This window comes from Anomalospiza imberbis, chromosome 2, assembly GCF_031753505.1.
Source record: "Anomalospiza imberbis isolate Cuckoo-Finch-1a 21T00152 chromosome 2, ASM3175350v1, whole genome shotgun sequence".
NCBI classification, from domain to species: domain Eukaryota; kingdom Metazoa; phylum Chordata; class Aves; order Passeriformes; family Viduidae; genus Anomalospiza; species Anomalospiza imberbis.
The window spans coordinates 2,102,608-2,122,397 of NC_089682.1; the positions used below are offsets into that span (position 1 = coordinate 2,102,608).

General features: G+C 46.7%; 2 long non-coding RNA genes across 3 annotated transcripts in view; one reads left to right on the forward strand and one right to left on the reverse strand.

The window, feature by feature from the left end:
* Nucleotides 1–16,415, forward strand: part of LOC137468128 (uncharacterized) — a 292,269-nt gene extending 275,854 nt beyond the window's left edge. Inside the window, exon 3 of the long non-coding RNA XR_010995767.1 lies at nucleotides 16,181–16,415. This is a non-coding gene — a long non-coding RNA (uncharacterized lncRNA). The remainder of the gene's footprint in view (nucleotides 1–16,180) is intronic.
* Nucleotides 1,697–3,875, reverse strand: LOC137465605 (uncharacterized). 2 transcript variants are annotated; one of them, XR_010994723.1, is made up of 3 exons: nucleotides 3,312–3,875; nucleotides 2,500–2,685; nucleotides 1,697–1,797 (listed from the first exon to the last, which is right to left on the reverse strand). It is a non-coding gene; the product is annotated as an uncharacterized lncRNA (long non-coding RNA). The 2 variants fall into 2 exon arrangements; XR_010994724.1 differs by having other exon boundaries at nucleotides 3,145–3,875.
* Nucleotides 16,416–19,790: the final 3,375 nt, after the last annotated feature.

A 19,790-nucleotide genomic window follows, 5' to 3' on the forward strand; every position in this document is an offset into this window, starting at 1 on the left:
AAAGGCAATGAACAGAAATATAGGAAGTTCCATTTCCTGTAGGTTCCCAACCCTAGACTTACCCAAAAATAGGGTTTGAACAAGATTATCCCCGGTCATCAAATCCCATCAGCAATTCCTTGAAAACTAATTTGGAAAATAGAGGGGAAATGGACTCAGATGAACTCTGAGTAAACCAAGAGATGTGTTGCACCCTAAAATCATAATTTTTGTGTCAGCTGAGGGACACGTGGTAGATACAGGAGCTCTGTGCTTTAACCTGCCTCATGGAAAACCATTTATTGTTGTAGAAAAAAGAGGAATGAGCTACAAATCAGTCTGAGGAAAGCACAGGAAATATCAAAACCCTACAGATAATATCCGTTTGACAGTGTAAATGCTCTGACAGAAAATGAGCAGCACATCTCGTTTGTGCAATGCCATCCCACCCCTCTCCCAGTCCCAGGCAAGGCAATTAAAATCATCATTCCCAGGAGCATCCCAGAGGAGTTTCCATGGAATTACAGAGCAGGGAGATGGGGGCAGGGCACCACAGATACCCACTATCCATTAGGCATAATGTTAATTGTACTCTGGGTATTGGAGAGCATTAAAATCTGACAGAAATTTTGCAGCAAATGCCATTCTCAGGAATTTTAGCTTTTATGCTCTGAGGAACAGAACACTCTAAATGATGGAATAAAGGCCTTGGTTTTATTAAAAATAAACCCAAAAGCTGATGCTATGATGAGTGTCTCTTTCCAAGATTCCAGCTGGAAACTTGTGGGTTCTTCTCTAAATTTTGGCCCAGTTTCCCTCTCTTCCCAATGGAACAGGGGAGGGAATTCAGGTGCTCTGCTCTGCCTGGCATCAAGGTGGTCTCACGCTCACCAGAGCTGTTCTTAGAGTTTTTTGTCTTATTTTGCACCAGTGTGAAATTCAGTCTTCTGTTCCATGGATTATCAGAGTAGATCTATCTTTTAAAGGATTTTAAGAGGACTTTTCTGTTTCTCCTGGGATTCTGCACCATGGTGTTATTTTGGCCTCCTCCATGGTAGCACCTTCCAGTGTGTCCTGCTCAAAATTAGCTTTCCTAATGCCAGTGAAATCCTCAAAGGCAGTGGAGTGACATCCACTAATACCTGGAATTTTCAGGAAACACAAAATCCTACAGGTCAAAAGTATTTTTGCTTTTTTGTAAACCCAGAAACAGCAGATGCACAGAAAAAATCCCCTAAAGGTTCATTAATCTAGAGGTCAACTCATAATAAAAAGTAGGATTTGATCCTATTCTTTCTTTATTCAAGGGTATCACTGAGTCCTGAGAAGAACCAGCCCAAAAACCGATCAGAATGATGCTGTTCCTCTCCCTGTTTTGAAATGTATCTCAAACCCCCACGTATTTAAAAGAGACTTTTGTCTCTGCACTCCACTTGAATTATTCATGCGAAATCAATCCCTGAAATATCTGCAACCATTCCGTGTACGAGGCTCTGGTCAATTTACAAATTATTTTTAGGCCAAATGTGCAGCAAAATTCTTTCCATCTAATTGCAAAATGGAGTTGGGCTTGGCCTGGTTTGAACCCAGTTGCTTGGGCTGCTTCTCTGCATTAGCTAAGCCCAGGTTAAGAGAGGAGAGGGGTGGGATTTATGCAGAAATTTACTCCACCCTGGGCCTTCTCCTGGCTGTGGAATAGTAGGAGAACTCAGCAGGGAGAAAACCTGGTGCAGATCTTCTCAAAATTCACATTTTCCACCCTAGGAATGAAGAGGCAGATTTGGACCATGCAGGTGAAGGAGGAGGTCAGGGTAAGAACTGGAATGGGAAAAAGAAGAAAGAGAATGAAGATGGAGAGAGGTTATTTATGAGAGGTTGTTGTGGGGGGAGTTGTTTCAGACTCCCAGAGGACAGGGCTGGATGGGATTTTGGGAAGGAATTCCTGGCTGGGAGGGTGGGCAGGCCCTGGCACAGGGTGCCCAGAGAAGCTGCCCCATCCCTGGAAGTGTTCCAGGCCACCTTGGATGGGGCTCGGAGCAGCCTGGGGTAGCGGAAGGCTCCCTGCCCACCACAGGGGCATTGAAATGAGATGAGATTTAAAGTCCCTTCCAGTCTTAGAGCAGAAAAATTCACTCAAAAGCCAACATTTTTGTCTGTTTTTGCACAACTCATGTCCATAAATATGGAATTCCCTGTAACAGCCCTGGGCTGCTGAGTAGGAGGGACAGACTCAGCAGGAAGGCCCAAACCACCTGGAATGAGCCATGATTTGATTAAAATGATAATAAAAATCCAAGAACTCCCGTGAAGGAAGGAATTTGAACATTTGCTTTAAAGAACAGCGTCAACTTTTGGGAAGAGCCTTCAAGAAGTGAGAAAATGGAATTGCTCACCACAGCAAGGGGACATAAAACTGATGTTAAAGTTCATTTGCAAATGATATAAAGGAAAAAAAAATTGGACTGGCAGCACTGTTTAAACCTGTTCCTATACAATTTCAGTGATGGAGAATCAGCTCACCTCAGAAATTTACTGGAGCTCTTCCTGGGTGTGAGAAGAATTCCCTGACTCTTCTCTTTTGCTGCAAGAACTGATAGGTCTGGCTTAAAATCCTTCTCAGTTGCTGATGGTTCAAACCCAGAAGGATGGGGATTGAGACCTAAAATCTAACCCAGCTCAGCCAGGACTTCATCCCTTGAAGGGCTTCTGCAGTGGGCAAGTATTAGATAATCTAGAATAGGTAAAGCTTCTTCTTAACTGACATTTGCTAGGTGACATTTACCTGTCTAAATATGGGGTAAAGTGAAAAAAAAGAAAACAGATGAAAACACAGACCCTCACTCAAGCCACACACGGCTTTGTTTGGTTTCCCGGGGTCAAAACTCCAGCTCCTGAGGTTTTACAAAGCCCAGCTCTCCCAAGTTGCCCATTACAGACCCTGGGAAGGGAAGGGAAACCCAGACTTTTATCTAAGCCACGGCTCTGGAAAGGCTTCAGAGGAGGTGGAAGCCGCCGGTGACCCCACACAGGTCACCCCAAACCTCAACCCACCCCACAGAGCCCCTGCAGGCGCTGCCTGCGCCCCATCTGCGGTGTCTCCAGTGCAGCAGGTTCCCCTCCAGCAAACCCCGGGGGCTTTTGGCAATTTGGAAGGCTGAGTGTGACCCAAAGATGAGCTAATTTCCAAGGAGAACAGCGTGAAATGGGCCTGTGACTTCCAATAAGCGGCGTCTCCGCGCCGACTTCTGAGAAGTGCGGAACTCTTTATGGGCGTTTTAGCAGAGCTGGTGCTTGTAAGTGATCTCCCTGCCCAGCCTCAAGAATCCACTTACAGCACTAATTGTTTCCACAGAAAGTGATTTTTAATGCACCAAGATCCTCTCATTTCCCCCCTCCCTTCTTTTCCCTCTCTCCCAGCCACCTCAGGCCTCAGACTGAGGCCTGCAGTCACCGGTGGCCTCGTGTTTTCCACAAAGAAATAAAACAAAATAGCAAAGAACCACAGAGATTACTTAAAATTATTTACCATTTCCCCCCCATGATTTGTCTTGTGGAAGTGTCACAGTGATTATTTATCACATTTGCTGTTTTGCAAGAGAATTTAACCAGAAAGAGAAGCTGATCTCAGACCAGTTTTAATGCTGATCTCAGAACAAAGAGATCAAAGTAACTCCAGATCTACAAAACAAAGACATTTGAGCCATATATCTTTTTCCAATTAACTGTTTAAAGAAGGAGGATTTCTTCTAGCCCAGGGTTAGGTCATCAGGATATTATTCCTGACAGCACAGGCTCGAGGAAATTACTTTGGTTAAGTTTGCAATTGAAGCAGAATCACCTGCACATCTTTTAAAGTTCCAGTCATTATATTTGCTTGATTTTGCTCCTGTTATTGTTGCTCTTCTTATTTAAAATTGACTTTATGTACTCCACTTAACTATCCCAGGTTGCTCCAAGCCCTGTCTAAGCTTTCCTTGGACACTTCCAGGGATGGAGCTTCCACAACCTCTCACTGAACATGGCAGACAATTCTTCACTGATCTCCTTACCAAGAGGGTGTTTTGAAAATCCCTTTTTGCCCCAGCCAAAAGCAGAGTATTTTTGGTTCCCCAGAAGGGACTGGGAACACCAAGACTTCAGTGCCTCCAGTGCCCAGCCCTCTTTCAACCCGAAATAGTTAATCCTGCTCTGAAAGCAGCAGGACGTTTATTCCCCACTTACCAGGGAATGGCTGAGCTCTGATTCTGCAGAATCCAAAGCTGAAACTCAACCTCTGAGCAAACACTTGAGATATTTCAGCAGAAGCTCTCTGAAAACACGATGCCAGCAGAACAGGGGTTGTGTCAAGGCCAAGCTTTTATTTTTCTCAGGAAGCAGCTTGATTTTTGCTCTCATTTTCCAGGCAGGATCCCTCCAAAGTTTGCTCACTAACCAACTTTGACACTTGCACAAAGCAATTGCAGGCAAATATATACTCTGAGCCCACTTAAAGATTAAAAATTGTCCAAATTGCGAGGGTATGACAGGGAGCCATGGGGAAAAGTGCCAGAATGATGGAATGGTTTGTTTTGGAAGGGACCTTAAAACTCATTCAGTGCCATGGGCAGGTGTTAGAACCCTGGGTGCTGAGAATTCCAGACTTTCTGTGCTGCCAGGCACTGACCCCCAGGAGAACACTGCACTGACCTGAGGCCCTGGAGAAGCTTCCAAAATGGAATGACAGAACAGGGATTGTGGGGTGGAGTTTGAACAGAAGTGTGTGATATCACAGGGTGGGAAACTCAGAGTTTAAGGGTTTAGGATGCAGCAATAGATATAAAGCAAGAGGGAGGTTTTAGGGTGGAGGCTGCTCCTTCTCCTCCACCTCCTTCTCCATGGGTTTGGGTGGTTTTGTGCAATTGGATAAAAAAGCCCCCATTGCGGGCACGGGTGGTTGGGTATTGGGTTAAAAGTGAAAATAATTGAGGTGTCATTTCTTAATTGGACAGTTGATCCTTAAAAGGCCTTGGAGAGAGAGAGATGGGCTCCATTTTTAGTTTGTTGGAGTGAAGTGCTGCAGAGCTCAGGGTTTGTGAGACTGTGACAGAGACAAGAACTGATAAACATCTGAGTCCCAACCAGAAATACCCTCTCACACATTTCATCCCGACCTTGGCAAAAAAGAAGTTAAGACTTGACAGGCAGGGACACCTTCCACTGTCCCAGGCTGCTCCCAGCCCCAGTGTCCAACTTGCCCTTGGGCACTGCCAGGGATCCAGGGGCAGCCACAGCTGCTCTGGGCACACTGTGCCAGGGCCTGCCCACCCTGCCAGGGAACAATTCCTAATTCCCAATATCCCATCCATCCCTGTCCTCCTTCAGTTTAAAACCATTCCCACTTTTCCTGACACTCCAGGCCTGGGTGAAAAGTCCCTCTCCTGCTTTCCTTTCAGCCCCTTTTAGGTATGGAATGGTATCAGGGATTAACTGTGGACCACCACGCTCCTTTGAAAATGCTGCCTTGGAAAAGGAGCAAAATTGGCTTTTTCTGGACTGCAAGAGAAGGCTTCAAATATCTGCAAAGGAATTGCAATGTCACCCTCTCTCGTTAGATGATCAGGAATTTCACTGCAATTGATATTTGCCATCAAGTCCCAGCACTTTTCCAGGATCAGCACAAAAGGAGACATGGAAAACCCTTAAAAATATGGGTCAACAATCTTAGTGCTCCACCAGGAAAATATAATTAGAAAGAAAACATCTAGCATTTATTAATTTTGGTTTTAGGGAAAAAAATCCGAGGGCTTTTTTTCACTCTGACTCATAACTTTGAAATGGTTTGGGCTGAACATGCCACAATCGGTTTGTTCAGAGGAATTTGGTCATCCCTGAGGAAAACGCTTGATTTCCCTGCTTAATTTCCTGAAATGCTCTCTTTAGCCTGGAAATTCAACCCTCAGTGCTTGCTCAGCAAATTCCTCTTGCTGCTCTTCCCTGCTGCTTTCTCTTCATGACCAGTGCTTCCTTTTCCCCCTGCCTGCTTCCCCTGGGACACAAAAGCCAGGCTGGACACCAAGGAATTCCGGGCACTCAGGGCTGTGCCACCACTGCTGGGGAGAGTCACAGCACAGTGGGCAAAGTTTAAACCATTCTGACTTCCAGGAAGACACAAAAGATGCCTATAACTCATCAGTGCCCAGTTGGAATTAATGAGGAGGAAAGGAATTAGTGAATTAAGGGAAATAAGGGCTCTGTTTGTAGTTGCCAATTCTTTCCCTTGGCTCTGTGCAAACCCCTAAAGCCTTGATCAGTGGGCATTGAGTGGCTTTAGTCAAAAAGATTTCCCTCTGAGATCACTTCTCCTGAGCTTCCTCTTTGATCCCTCAGTGGAGAGACACGAAGTGCTGGCAGAGAAAAGAAAGAATGAATTCAAGCCCACAAGGTGACAAATTGGGAAGGTTTCACTTGCAGCACATAAAGTCTCTGCTGGAGGACACAGAAGCTTTCCAAGCACGTGAGATTCCCACAGGAGCTGTGTGGCCACCACAGGGCACAAAGAAGGTGAAACATTTTGTGTTTCATAGCAGCAGGAGACAGAAAACCACCCTGCAAAGTTCCACAAAGAGTTTGACTTCAGTTCCAGGGTTCATTCTGAGACCTTGGACAGCCAGGCTCAGGGATCTCCAGGATCCTCAGAAGCTGTGGATTTCCCATCCCTGGCAGTGCCCAAGGCCAGGTTGGACAGGGCTTGGAGCAGCCTGGGACAGTGGAAGGTGTCCCTGCCATGGCAGGGGTGGCACTGGATGATCCTTAAGGTCCCTTCCAACCTAAAGCATTCTGGAATGCCATTATACCATGAAGAAGCCACTCCATAAGGGAGTGGCTTTCCCTTCAAAGTTAAAGTCAATAAAGTAAAAGTTCATTTACTTTGAGATGTTTCACCTTTTTTTTTTTTTTTTTAGGTTTCTTCCAGCCCAAACCATTCTGGAATTCCTTGAAGGGTTTTCCTCTCTCCTTGGGGAAGCTGTGCTTGCCCAGGCTGGGATTTTTTGGGGATGCTTTGCTGTTCCCAATGCAAGGACAGGGGGAAAAGGGGAAGTAGGGGGAAAAGGACCTTCCCAGCATAACCCACCCTTTCTGCCCCTCCTGTTTCCTGCTCCTGCCTCTGCCAAAGTTTCTGCTTCTGTGAGGAAAAAAGAGAAATAAACCCCATGGTGCTGCAGTGATACATGATTAGGATACTTATTAGGGTAATTATTAGGATAATCCCTCTCTGTAGTGCTGCTGGGATGTTTTTTCTGCAAATCTCCCTCTTATCAGCGAGATATCCCTACACAAATCCCTTTTTTATCCCTACACAAATCCCTTTTCAGGCAGATAACCCCAGAGTGAGAGCTCAGCCCCAAGCCCAGCAGGGATAGAGCTGAGGACAGTAAGTGTGGAAAGGTTAAAGGAGATTTTCTTTGCCTCAAAGAGGCCTGGACTTGCAATCTGCTTAAATTAAGTGTGAAAAAGCAAAGATTCTGATAAGGGAGATAAACTGGAGACTTAAAAGGGCAGCAGTTCTTGGAGACTGGGAAGTGGCTTCAGCAGCTCTGCCTTAATAAGAGGAGCCAAGAGTGATGAGAGGAATGAGAGGCCAGCTGAGCTCACCTCAGCACTTGGAGAGGAGAGTGAGACTCTAATTAAGGGCAGCACTTGGACAAGAAAAATCTCCAAGGGTCAAAGCCTGCAGAGCTGGAAAAAGAGTTGGTGCTTTAGGAAAAAAAAAAAGGGAATATAATAAAAAGGAGAAAGGATGTGATGGGCATTATCTGCTTGTCTGTTCCAATGGTTTTTTATCAGTTTCAGCAGAAGAGATCATGGAGAAAAACAAGCAGAGGGTAAAGAGCAATGCTGCATTGAAATATATTCAAAAGGAAGAAAGGGTAGAAAACCCCTCTAGAAACAAACCTAGGGAAGTCAGTGGTGAAGCTGGAGAAGTTGATTTTGCCTGAAAAATGCTATTTTGGAGAACCAAAAGAGTAAGAAAACAAAGCCGTTTCCTTCCAGAGCAGACACATCTATAATTCCCTGCATTGTTTCTCCATCTGTGTGACAGAATCAGCTCCTGGTCTGAAGGAAAACTCAGCTTATCAGTGACTCACAGGAGCGGACTCAAAATGACATTAAAAATGAGAATGGTTCAAATAAAACCCCTCTGCTGAGACGTTTAATTTTGAAATTATCATTCAGATAATTACCTTGGGGATAGCTGAAGTTTGCATTTTCCTCCCCATTTAAGGAAGGGAATATTTCCATCCTCCAGACTTTTACTGCCTCCCTCCATCTGATACTTGCACCAAAACCAGTTAATATTTGCGAATAATTTTACCTAAAGACATAAAGCCAAGGAATATCTCTGACTCCACCAGCCAGAGCATTCTCAACCCCAAACCAGAGCAGCTTCCTAAGGCTTTACTCAAAATTCAGGGGGGAATTACTCACACACACAGAGATTATTCCAGCCAGGGAATGTCCACCCCCTTGGTTCCCACAAAGAACCTCCAAGGTGCCTGGCAGGAGTTTATTGGTTTAATTGTCCTCTCTCACATGGGAATTTTGGCAGGCACCAGGATTCTCACATCTCCATTTCACCCTCACCTCATTTCAAGCTGCTGCTTGTACCAAACCCAGCCTTGTTGTTTCCCTCCTTTGTTGATTTTTTGGGGATGTTTGTTTACAAAATCTTGGTGGAGAGAAAGAAGGGGAAAGACCAAACCAAGCAAAGCTAAAAACAAAAAAATCCAGGCAAAAAGCAGCTACCAGAAGTTATGCACTGGATCGTTTCCTAAATGACGAACATGAATGAGGAAAAATGGACATTTCCTTTGCCCAAGGAAAGCAGAAAAACGGCAGATTGTAAGGACTCATGGAATATCCCAGAATGGTTTGGGTTGGAAGGGACATTAAAATTCATCCAGTGCCACCCTGCCATGGCAGGGACACCTTCCACTGTCCCAGGCTGCTCCCAGCCCCAGTGTCCAGCCTGGCCTTGGGCACTGCCAGGGATCCAGGGGCAGCCCCAGCTGCTCTGGGAATTCTATTCCAGGGCCTGCCTACCCTCACAGCCAGGAATTCCTTCCCAAAATCCCATCCATCCCTGCCCTCTGCCAGTTTTAAAACCCCAGTCCTGTCACTCCATGCTCCTGTAAAAGAAAACTCTTCAAATTCCTGGCTGAGCTGCCAGAGCAGTTCCTCATGTGGGAAAAATTGCCATGTTTCAGCTAAAAACGCGGATTGTCCCCTTCAGTGGCTGTGGGGAAGCTGAAGCTGGCTCACAGAGCTCAGCAAAACCCCTCTGTCCCCTCTGCAGAAATACCACGTCCTCAGTGGGGCTGGAAATCAAACCCGGAGCAGATCCAGAGGAAATTCCAGGAGAAAGGAAGACACCAGCCCCATCTGTCCAGAGCCAGCAGAGAGCCAAAAGGCAGGTGTGAAAAGCAGGACGGAATTTTGTCTCTCATTAGCTACAGATGATTTTTTGCCCCTCAATTTGGAGCAGGTGATTTCCTTTCAGGTCTTTGTGTAGAGCAGGTGGCCTTTAGTAGTGGGGAGGACGAGCTGAAAACCCACCTTTAGAAACCCAACCTTTGTTCTGTTCAAAGCCTTCTTGTCATCAGTGCAATCATTTGACACATCAAGCTGCTCTCTGACACATCCCAAATTCTATGTGGCGGGAAGCAGAGCTTTTATTAATTCCCTTTTATTTATAAATATTGCAAACACCTTTCAGAACGAGCTGCTGGCATGTCCTCAGGCTGAGTTAGAGGGCAGAGAGAGAAACATTCCTATTATCCCAGAAAATCATCACTTGGTGACCTCCCAGCTGCCCTCTCTGCTGACCTTTGAGGATATTTAGCCTGGCATTTAACATCTGTGCTCCCAGCAGCAGCCCTGGAGTAAAAGGTACTTAATGCAGAGCAGCTCTTTTGCAAGGTTAGAAAGGATCAATAGGAGATGTGTTTAATGTGGTATCACTATCAGGGCTCAGCTCACTTTTAAAACTGGAATATCCACAGTGGGACATCAGCTCAGTCACACAGCACTGAGATCTTTAACGGGCTGCCATCCCTTCTGCCAGGGTCCAGAAATGGAGCTCGAGGCTCACGTGGAGGAAATGACCGAGGTTTGGAAGGAAAAAAAGAAAAATGAGCAGGGGGAGGCTTCTGGCATTTCAGTCCCACTGTGGTTTTTCTGGAGCTGGAGTAGTTTTTGTGGAAAAGAGGCAGCTTTGCAACAGGCTGTGAACAAAACCAGGAGAGATTTTCCCCTGGGAATCTGTGTGTCCACTGCCTGGAGCTAATCCTCTCTGACTGCATCTGGGAAGAGGACTATGAGGGGAGCTTCCACCAGGAATTTCAGTGAACTTCCAGCCCTACAACAAACCTGGGCTGGCTCACCAAAAAAACTGCAGTTAAGCTGCTCTTTAAGTGATTCATTCAGCCTGAGATCTTGTATTACAACAGAGTGGGGCTTTTTTATTGTGCTTAGGAACCCACCTGTGCCACTTCACAGCATTTACTGGCTGTAAAACACACCTTAAGGAAGAATTCCTCATGGAAAGGGTGCTCAGGCTTTGGAAGGAGCTGCCCAGGGAGGTTTGGAGGTGTCCAAGGAAGGCCTGGAGGTGGCACTCAGTGCTCTGGGCAGGTGACAAGGTGGGCATTGGGCACAGCTGGCACTCCATGGCCTGGGAGGACTGTTCCAGCCTCAGGGGTTCTGGGATTCTGTAGTTGAGGGCACAGTTGTGGATTGAGAGGTTGGGGTTCCACCATGGGACACCCCACAGCTCCCACTCCTCCTGCTCAGCAGGGCTGGGCTCGTCCCCCTCTGGTAGCACTGAGTGGGAGCAGCTCAGGTTTAACTCCTGGTTTAACTCCTGCTTTATCTCCTGCTTTATCTCCTGCTTTAACTCCTGCTTTAAGTCCTGCTTTAACTCCTGCTTTAACTCCTGCTTTAAGTCCTGGTTTACCTCCTGGTTTATCTCCTGCCTTATCTCCTGCTTTAACTCCTGCTTTAAGTCCTGGTTTACCTCCTGGTTTATCTCCTGCTTTAACTCCTGGTTTATCTCCTGGTTTATACCCTGATTTAACTCCTGGTTTATCCCCTGGTTTAACTCCTGGTTTATCTCCTGCTGTATCTCTGGGTTTATCCAAACTCTGACAAGTGGTAGGAAGTGACAGCTCTGCCAGCAATGACAGGGCCACCCCATGAAGGGTTTTATGCTCCCACACAGCCTCTCCATGTGCTACAGGAAAAAAAAAAAAAATGCAGCTCTACTGCAAATCCCCAGAGGCGTCTGCTCAGCAGAGTGATTCAATTGTCTGGCTCGGAAAGTTGTGGATAATTATGGTTGTTCCAGTTTTCAACCCAAGTTGCTGAGCTGGGAATTAAACAGCAGCTTGTTTTCATGCCTAAAAGCCTAAATCCTGGCCACTTTTCCCTGTCCTTCCCAGAGTTTTCTGTCAGCTCTGCCCCTCTCAGGCTGTGGATCCCTCCTGAGGCAGGTTCAGCCTCTCCTGGCTCCAGAGCTACTGGAGTGCCCACATAAAACAAGTTGAAATTCCTGTTCCAGCTCTCTCTGGAGAGGGATGCAGCCACTCTGGGGCAGAATGAGCCATGGGGAATTTCCAACTGGAAAGGGCCCAAGTGTGTTAGGTTTGCAATCTGATCTCTGAGGGAACAGAGAGGAGGAACTGATGCCAGAACTGGCTGGCAGTGAGAAACTCGAGTTCTGAGCAATTAAGGAGTAGAGGCTATAGCCACTTTTTTTTTTTTTTTTTTTTTTTTTTTTTTTTTTTTTTTTTGCCTTTGTAAACACTGCTTTGCATAAAATTACAGAATGGTTTGGATTGGAAGGGGCTTTAACATCATCCAGGTCCAACCCCCAGCCAGGGACAGGGATGGCATCACTAAACCAGGTTGCTCCAAGCCTGGTCTCAAATCCTTCTGTGGGAATCTGTGGCCTGCCCACCCTGCCAGGGAACAATTCCCAATTCCCAATCTCCCATCCAGCCCTGCCCTCTGGCAGTGGGAGCCATTCCCTGGCTCCTGTCCCTCCAGGCCTTGTCCCCAGTCCCTCTCCAGCTCTCCTGGAGCCCCTTCAGGCCCTGGCAGGGGCTCTGAGCTCTCCCTGGAGCTTCTCCTCTCCAGCTGAGCCCCCCCCCAGCCTCTTTAACTCTTTTGCAATCAACATCTGTTCTCTGATAAGACAACGCTGTCGGAAAAAGAAAATGAACATTTCCCGTCCCTCTTCTCCCCCTGACATTTATAGATATTTTTATATTTCTTTAATTGTCAGTAAATTGGGGTTCTGGCAGCTCTTTGAGCAAGTGTTTGATGCAGCCACAGAGCCCTTGAAAGGGCACCCAGGGTCTGATTCAAACCAATCCAGCCCTGGCACTTGTGACATCCATCCATGGATGTCTTTGTCCGCTCGGATGCAGCCCCAGCAGGATCCTTCCAGCTTGGAAAAACCACTTTTAGCATTCAGCTGGGTCAACAGGAGTGGCAAGAAAGGAGGTAAAAGGCTCGGGATGAAAACCTGATCGCATTGAAAGGCACTTCCAGGCTGCAGCACGGGGTCGGATTTCAGCCTCTGTCCCAGTTTTGGAGCTTTTGTAGGATCACAGGGATACACAGGGAATATTTGGCACAATTGCACTGAGGCCACACATGGAAATTTCTCTCATCTGAGTGCAGATTTTCTGCTCCTCAGGATTTGTCAGCCCTATAGTTTTATACTGATGAGCACCACTACTGTATCCATGCAGTTTTCAGTAAAATTAAGGATTTCAAGGATTTTTCCAGAGGAATTGAGGGCAGCTTTGTTCTTTCTTCCCCAGTGGAAGGTTATTTTCTCCTGCCAGGGTTTGTGTTTGATGGAGAGCTTGAAGATGGAATTAAGAATATTCTAAAAATACAGGAAAATCTCTGGAATGGGGATTTAATACGCATGAAATAAATAGATAAAGAGCAATTCCTCAAATTTAGGCAACCTGTGGGAATCCCTTGATTTCCTGGGGTTTCTCATCCCTAAATCCTGTCCCCAGGGGCCACATCCAGACTCCTCTGGGACACTTCCAGAGACAGTGACTCCACCACCTCCCCAACTACTCTGGCAGGGAAAAAAATTTTCTAAAATCCAAAATGAACCTCCCCAGGAAGTTCCTGTTCTACATCACCTGATAAAATTGTTGTCACTTTTCCCTGTCGGCGGAAAATGTTTGGATCGCTGTGGTTAGAGAGGATCAAGGGACTTCTCCTGTCAAGTTCAGGAGACCTAAAAAATTCAGAATTCCCTGTCTGGTTTTCATCCAAGCTTGTGCTCCTCACCCCTTTGCCTTTGCCAAGTTCCCAAATTTTAAGAAAATCTCAGTCTTTGGGAAAAACTGAGGTTGTGTCTTACCCTGGACAGGGACTGGGGTTAAATTCCCACTTCCTTGGGGCTGGACTTTTGGGGAATAATTAAGTGGTTAATGAGTGACAGCTACAGAGCCCACAAATGTGATATCACTCTCACAATTCCTCATATCTCCAAGACAGATGGAATTTCAATGAATTTTCTCTTTTTTTAATATAATGAATTCCCTCTTTGGCCCCTGCTCTGTTCCTTTTTCCCCCTTTTTGCAAGGAGAGATGGAGCAAACCCATCCAAATATCCCAAAACCATCAAGGCTGGAAGAGACCTTCAGGATCATCCAATCCCAAGATCACCACCCCTAAATCATGTCCTTATCATGTTGATAGTGATCCCCAGAGCATTCACCAGTTATTGATAAAAAATAACTGGAATCATTTTTTTATAATTAAAAATTCCATTTTTTATAATTAATTTACGTTAAAGTTTCTTTTTGGTCTCTGCCAACCAGGGCCTGTTTTGTTGTTTAGAATAATTTAGGAATATTCAGCTTTATTGGATTTTTGTATTTTCCAGCCTCTCACTGGAGTTGTTTTGCTTTAGTACCACATAAAAATGTCTAAAAAAAAGTAAGTGCAACTTAAAGAAATGAGAAATATGAACAGCAGGAACCAAACTTTCACACAAACACTGGATTGAGTGGATAGAATTTTCAATTCAATATTTTGCAGAATCCCAAATCCCTGGGGCTGGAAAAGCCCTCACAGCCCATGCAGTCCCAGCTGTGCCCCATGCCCACCTTGTCCCCAGCCCAGAGCTCTGAGTGCCACCTCCAGGGGACACCTGCAGGGATGGGCACTCCAAACCTCCCCGGGAATCTCCTTCCAAGGCCTGAGCACCTTTTCCATGGAAAAATTCCTGCTGCTGTCCAAGCTGAGCCTGCCCTGGCAGCACAATTAAGCTGGCACCCACAGGATTGATTTGGATCTGCACCTGACCCTCCACCCCAAACCAAAATCCCGATTTACAGCACTCCCAACAGGAATCCTGGTGATTCATTCCATGTGGCAAGAAGCTGGAAGAGAGTGGGAAAACATGGGAATTGTTTTTGTTGTCCTGCTTACTCTCTGAGCCCTTTTATGTGTGAGTTATCGATGAGCTGCATCTTTGAAACCTTGATTTTCTCTGCACACAAATTCTTTGGACACCCACGGTTCACATTTATCCTGGAGTGGTGCAACTGCTCTGGGAGAATTTGTGGCTTCAGGAAGCCACTCCAGACTATAAACAGAGTGGGAATTTTACTCTCTGTTGAGGGAAACTCATCTCTTCCAGCTTTTCCCACAGAAATTCAGCTGCTGCTCCAAGTGTGAGGCCACCTGAGCCAACGGACACAGCCATGAAGTCACAGATTCGGAGTGAGTGGGACCCTAAACCAACCCAAATCCCAAAAGTCCTTAGGCACAGGTGTCACCACAAGGCACAGAGCCAAAACTCAGCTCCTGTTGATTGTGGGCCACCCCCAGAGCCCTGGCTCAGGCCCAGGAGCAGTCGTTGCTTTTTCTTCTTCAGCTCAGCCCTTTGAAGGGCTCAGACACCCGGCCTGGGGTTGTTTGGGAGGCTCTACTCTAGGGCAGGATTAAATTACTCACAGATAAAGTGGGAGCCACCCCAGGGGGGAGGTTTGGTGCTGGTGAAAGGCTGACCAGTAAGAGCAGCACTGGTTTTCATGGGTGCGAGCTCAGGCCTGGGCCTGTCTTGAAACAGCGCTGTTAATTTAGGTTTTCCATAAACAGGGAAATCATGGAGTGGTTTGGGTTGGAAGGGACCTCAAAGCCCATCCAGTGCCACCCCTGCCATGACAGGGACACATCCCACTGTCCCAGGCTGCTCCTTAGCCCCAGTGTCCAACCTGGCCTTGGGCACTGCCAGGGATCCAGGGGCAGCCACAGCTGCTCTGGGAATTCCATCCCAGCCCCTGCCCACCCTGCCAGGGAACAATTCCCAATTCCCAATCTCCCATCCAGCCCTGCCCTCTGGCAGGGGGAGCCCTTCCCTGGGTCCTGTCCCTCCATGACCTGGAAATTGTCTCTCTCCAGGTTTCCTGGGGCTCCTCCAGGCCCTGCAAGGCCACACTGAGCTCAGCCCAAAGCTTCTCCTGTGCAGGTGAACAATGCCAGCTGTGCCAGCCTTTCCTGCCAGCAGAGCTGCTCCATCCCTCTGCTCATCCTGGAGTTTCTTCCACAAGTCTCCCATGCAAAACAAGTGCTGTGAACTGGGGTCAGACACAGAGGTTTGTGTTGGTCTGAGGCTAGAAATGGAAAAAGCTGCTCCTAATGAAGGATAAAAGAACAAGACTAAACAAAAAGTATCACTGTTTTGCTTGGAAATGTTTTTTGTCTCTCACTTTTGATCCTAAATAATTCGGCACTTTCATAAACTTTATCCTGTTATTTCCCTGAAATCCAATTAAGTTCAACAATAGCCCTGGGCTGTGGTTTCCAGAAGCACCTGGGTCACAGGGCTGCTGAAATCCCACTTTTAAAGAGCTTGGGGGGTTCCATTTGAAATTTGGGATGTTTCAGGGCATCCCTGTGGAAAGGACAAGGAGTTTTTAGAGGGACCTGGAGGGACATGGAATGGCTTTAAACAAAAAGAGGGCAGGGCTGGATGGGATTTTGATAATTAGGAATTGCTCCCTGGCAGGGTGGGCAGGGGCTGGGATGGAATTCCCAGAGCAGCTGGGGCTGCCCCTGGATCCCTGGCAGTGCCCAAGGCCAGGCTGGACACTGGGGCTGGAGCAGCCTGGGACAGTGGAAGGTGTCCCTGCCATGGCAGGGGTGGCACTGGGTGGGCTTTGAGGTCCCTTCCAACCCAAACCATTCCATGATTCTATGAAATTAAGTAAACAAGATCCAGGCTCTTTCCCCTTGCTTGCAGGATCACCACAAAAATGGCTTCGCTGGGATGATGCAAAGATAATTCAAACTGCAGCCAGACCCAAAAACCCCTGACTTTGGGACCCTCTCTTATTCTCAGGCTCCATGGCCACTTTATCAGCAGCACCTTCATGCTTTAAACCAAGCCTAACCAAAGAACAGAAAAAAAAGTAATCCTGGGAAAAAGGTACTTGACAACTTGGGGAAGGAGGGAGGGATTTGTTGCCTTTTTGTTTGCCAGGAGTGTGGCTTTGTGTTGCTTTTACCTCTGAAGTGCAGGGCATTTCCCAGGTTTTTCAGGCACCTCTGCTGTTTGCTGATAGACACCACCAGGGATTAGCAGGGCGGGTCACAATTCCAGGGATCCAGGGGCAGCCACAGCTTCTCTGGGCAACTTGTTCTGATGCCTTGTAAAGGCTGGCCTAGAGCAGAGGGTGGACAGAGCTAAAGAACAAAGCAAGGATTTATTCAAAGGATCTCCTCCATGGATCCACCAGAGCCCAGCCAGGGCTGCACCCAAGATGAACCCAAATGGTCCCAAAATGCACGAGCGCTCCCGGGGGCTCTCACTGGGATCAGCTCTGCTCCATTGGCACATTGGAGTTCATTGTCCCATTCCAGCTTTAGCCCATGCAGTCCCATCCTGCTTGTTTTCCTCTCTCCAGCCCACGTTGTTTGTGTTCTTGGGCCTGAGATTTGGATCATTTGTCCTTGGTGCCCAGCTGGAGAAGGAATTGTTTTGTCTCCCTGCTCTCTGAAGAGAGCTCACCATCCCATAATATAAAGTGCCACAAATCCAGGTTGCTGTGCTGCCTGTGGCAGCTTTCCCCAGCCAAGGATCTACTCCAGGAGCACCTTCACAAGGACGGTTTAATTATTTAGAAGAGATGAAATGCTCTTCACAATAAAAAAAAAAAAAAAGATAAAAAGAAAAAAAAACCCAAGAATGGAGAGTGGAACAAAGAGCAGCAATACCTTGCAGGTTTGTTGGGAAATCCTCCAGCCTCTTTTGTCCCTGCAGAGGGAAGCAAATGAAGTTTTTAACAGAGGGATCCCATTTCCGGGTGTGACAGGAGGAGACAGATTAGGAGCAGAGAGAAATGAAAAGCCTCGTGCCACAACTGGAATGCTCTTAAGGAAGACGAAGTGTCCTGGGCAGCTCCCGGGATTGCCAAAGGAAATGAGGGAAGAAATGAGCACGGCCTGAAGGGATTTGTTCCAATTGCCCCCGTGACAGGTTGGGAGCACAAGGAAGGAGCAACGCAATGGCCAGAATGATTTCATCCCTGGCTTTTTTATTATCCAGGGGTCATGGGATGCAGCAGGTAGCCAGAATCCACTTGGCTCCAAGTGATTTCCTGGGGAAAGAGTTTTGTGGGATTTAATGAAATCATGAGCTCATATTTGCAAGGACTCATTTCACTGGAGATGGCCCAGATGGATTGGGATGAGGGGCACAGTTGCTTCCCAGCACTTTGGAAATCCTGGAAGATGTTGCTAAAGCTGTCTGGGAAACACTTTTCCCATCTTGCAAAACTTCTTGGGATTTTTATCTCTTTTCCCACCCTGATTCAAAATGTTAAACAAAGCTTTGCAATATTTTGTTCTGATTAAAGACAAAAAAAATTTAAAAAAAATTAAAGAGGGGAATAAAAATGGAGAAAAATTGACCCACTTGGATTTGCTCAGGTCAGGGAAACTCAATTTTTGGGCAGAATTTGGCTGCAGGTGAAGGTCTCACCCTGCCCTTCAGTTTTCTCTGCTTTCCCAGGGCTTTCCAAGAAATTCTGCTGCTGCTCTCCTTTGCCTCAAGTTTCATTTTTCTCTTCCAAATGAATAATCTTTGAAGAAAAGTCATACTAATAAATTATCAGGGCTGTTATAAATGAGAATTTTACTGAACAGCTGAAGCCCTACAACAGACGGAGCTCACAGAGGAGCTGTAGAGAAGGATTAGCCAGTGTTTATGAAGTATTTTGAAAATAACACTTAATATTTCATAATCCATAACCTGTGTCTTCAAAAAATGAGGATTTCATGACCCTTAGGAATTGTTCTGCAGCCTTGTAAATCACATTTTCCACCTGGTGTTAAGTCAGTGATTTCAACGCTGTTCCATCAGGCAGGAACTTTTTTCCTGGTGGCTTCCAGCTCTTCATTTCCCCCTCTCTGCCTGATAAAATCATTAAGTTGAGGAGGATTGGGTGTGAAATAAAATAGGAAATTATAAAATGACATTCTGCAGGGAGGCAAGGGGACAGGCTGACTCCAAGCCAAACATTCTTAATGATTCCTCAAGAACTTGATGTCGGAATTGTTTTTTTAAATTGTATTTTAAGCCTGGTGCTTTGGTATTATCAGCCGGTGACGTTAATTATGAGATTAAGTCTCTTGTAAGAATTTCAGGGACTAACCCAGCCACACTCCCTGGCATCTTTCACATTTATTTAGACTTAAAACAGCTTTACACCTGATTTCCCCAGCTCCTGGAGCCTGTGCTTGCTTCCCCTTGCTGGCATGGCAAAGAGCAGCCACGGAAAACCGGGAATGAAATCTGAATTTTCAGTCAGACCTTTCAAAGAAAACTCAGAAGGGGAGCACAGAGAGCTCACATTATCCCTGTGTTTTCTTGGCAGAGCAATCTGATTTGAGAGGGAACTTTATTAATGCAGAACAATTAACAAAACCTGATTTTCAAAGAACTCCTGACAATCTGGGCTCGATGAGCAAGCTCAGCAAAGCTGGGCTTGGGCTGCAGCTGGACAACACAAACAGCAGAAATTCAGGGCATCTTTCAGCTGAGGTGCAGCTGAGAATGAGGACTGCAAGGAGGAAAAGCCAAGGATCACACCTTGATCAGCCTGGTCTGGTGGAAGGTCTGTGTTTAATGACATGGCAAGAGTCCTGCAAGTGTGACAAATGGGAATCTTGTCATGGAGTCATGGAAGGGTTTGGGTTGGAAGGGACCAGAGAGGTCATTTTGTTCCAGACAGGGGCACCTTCCACTGTCCCAGGCTGCTCCCAGCCCCAGTGTCCAACCTGGCCTTGGGCACTGCCAGGGATCCAGGGGCAGCCCCAGCTGCTCTGGGAACTGCATCCCAGCCCCTGCCCACCCTGCCAGGGAACAATTCCTAATTCCCAAAATCCCATCTAACCCTTCAGATTAAGGCCATTCCCCCTTTTCCTGTCACTCCTTACCCTGATGAAAAGTCCTCCTGCAGCCTTTTTGGAATTCCCTTTTGTTTACTTTTCCTTTGCTATTTCTTTCCTGTCATTTTTTCCTAAACTTTGTGGTGGCAAAGGCAAACTTGCCTTTTGTTCCCAGCAAAAAGATCCCAAAATCCCCGGGGCTGGAAAAGCCCTCACAGCCCATGCAGTCCCAGCTGTGCCCATGCCCACCTTGTCCCCAGCCCAGAGCTCTGAGTGCCACCTCCAGGGGACACCTGCAGGGATGGGCACTCCAAACCTCCCTGGGCAGCCCCTGCCAAGTC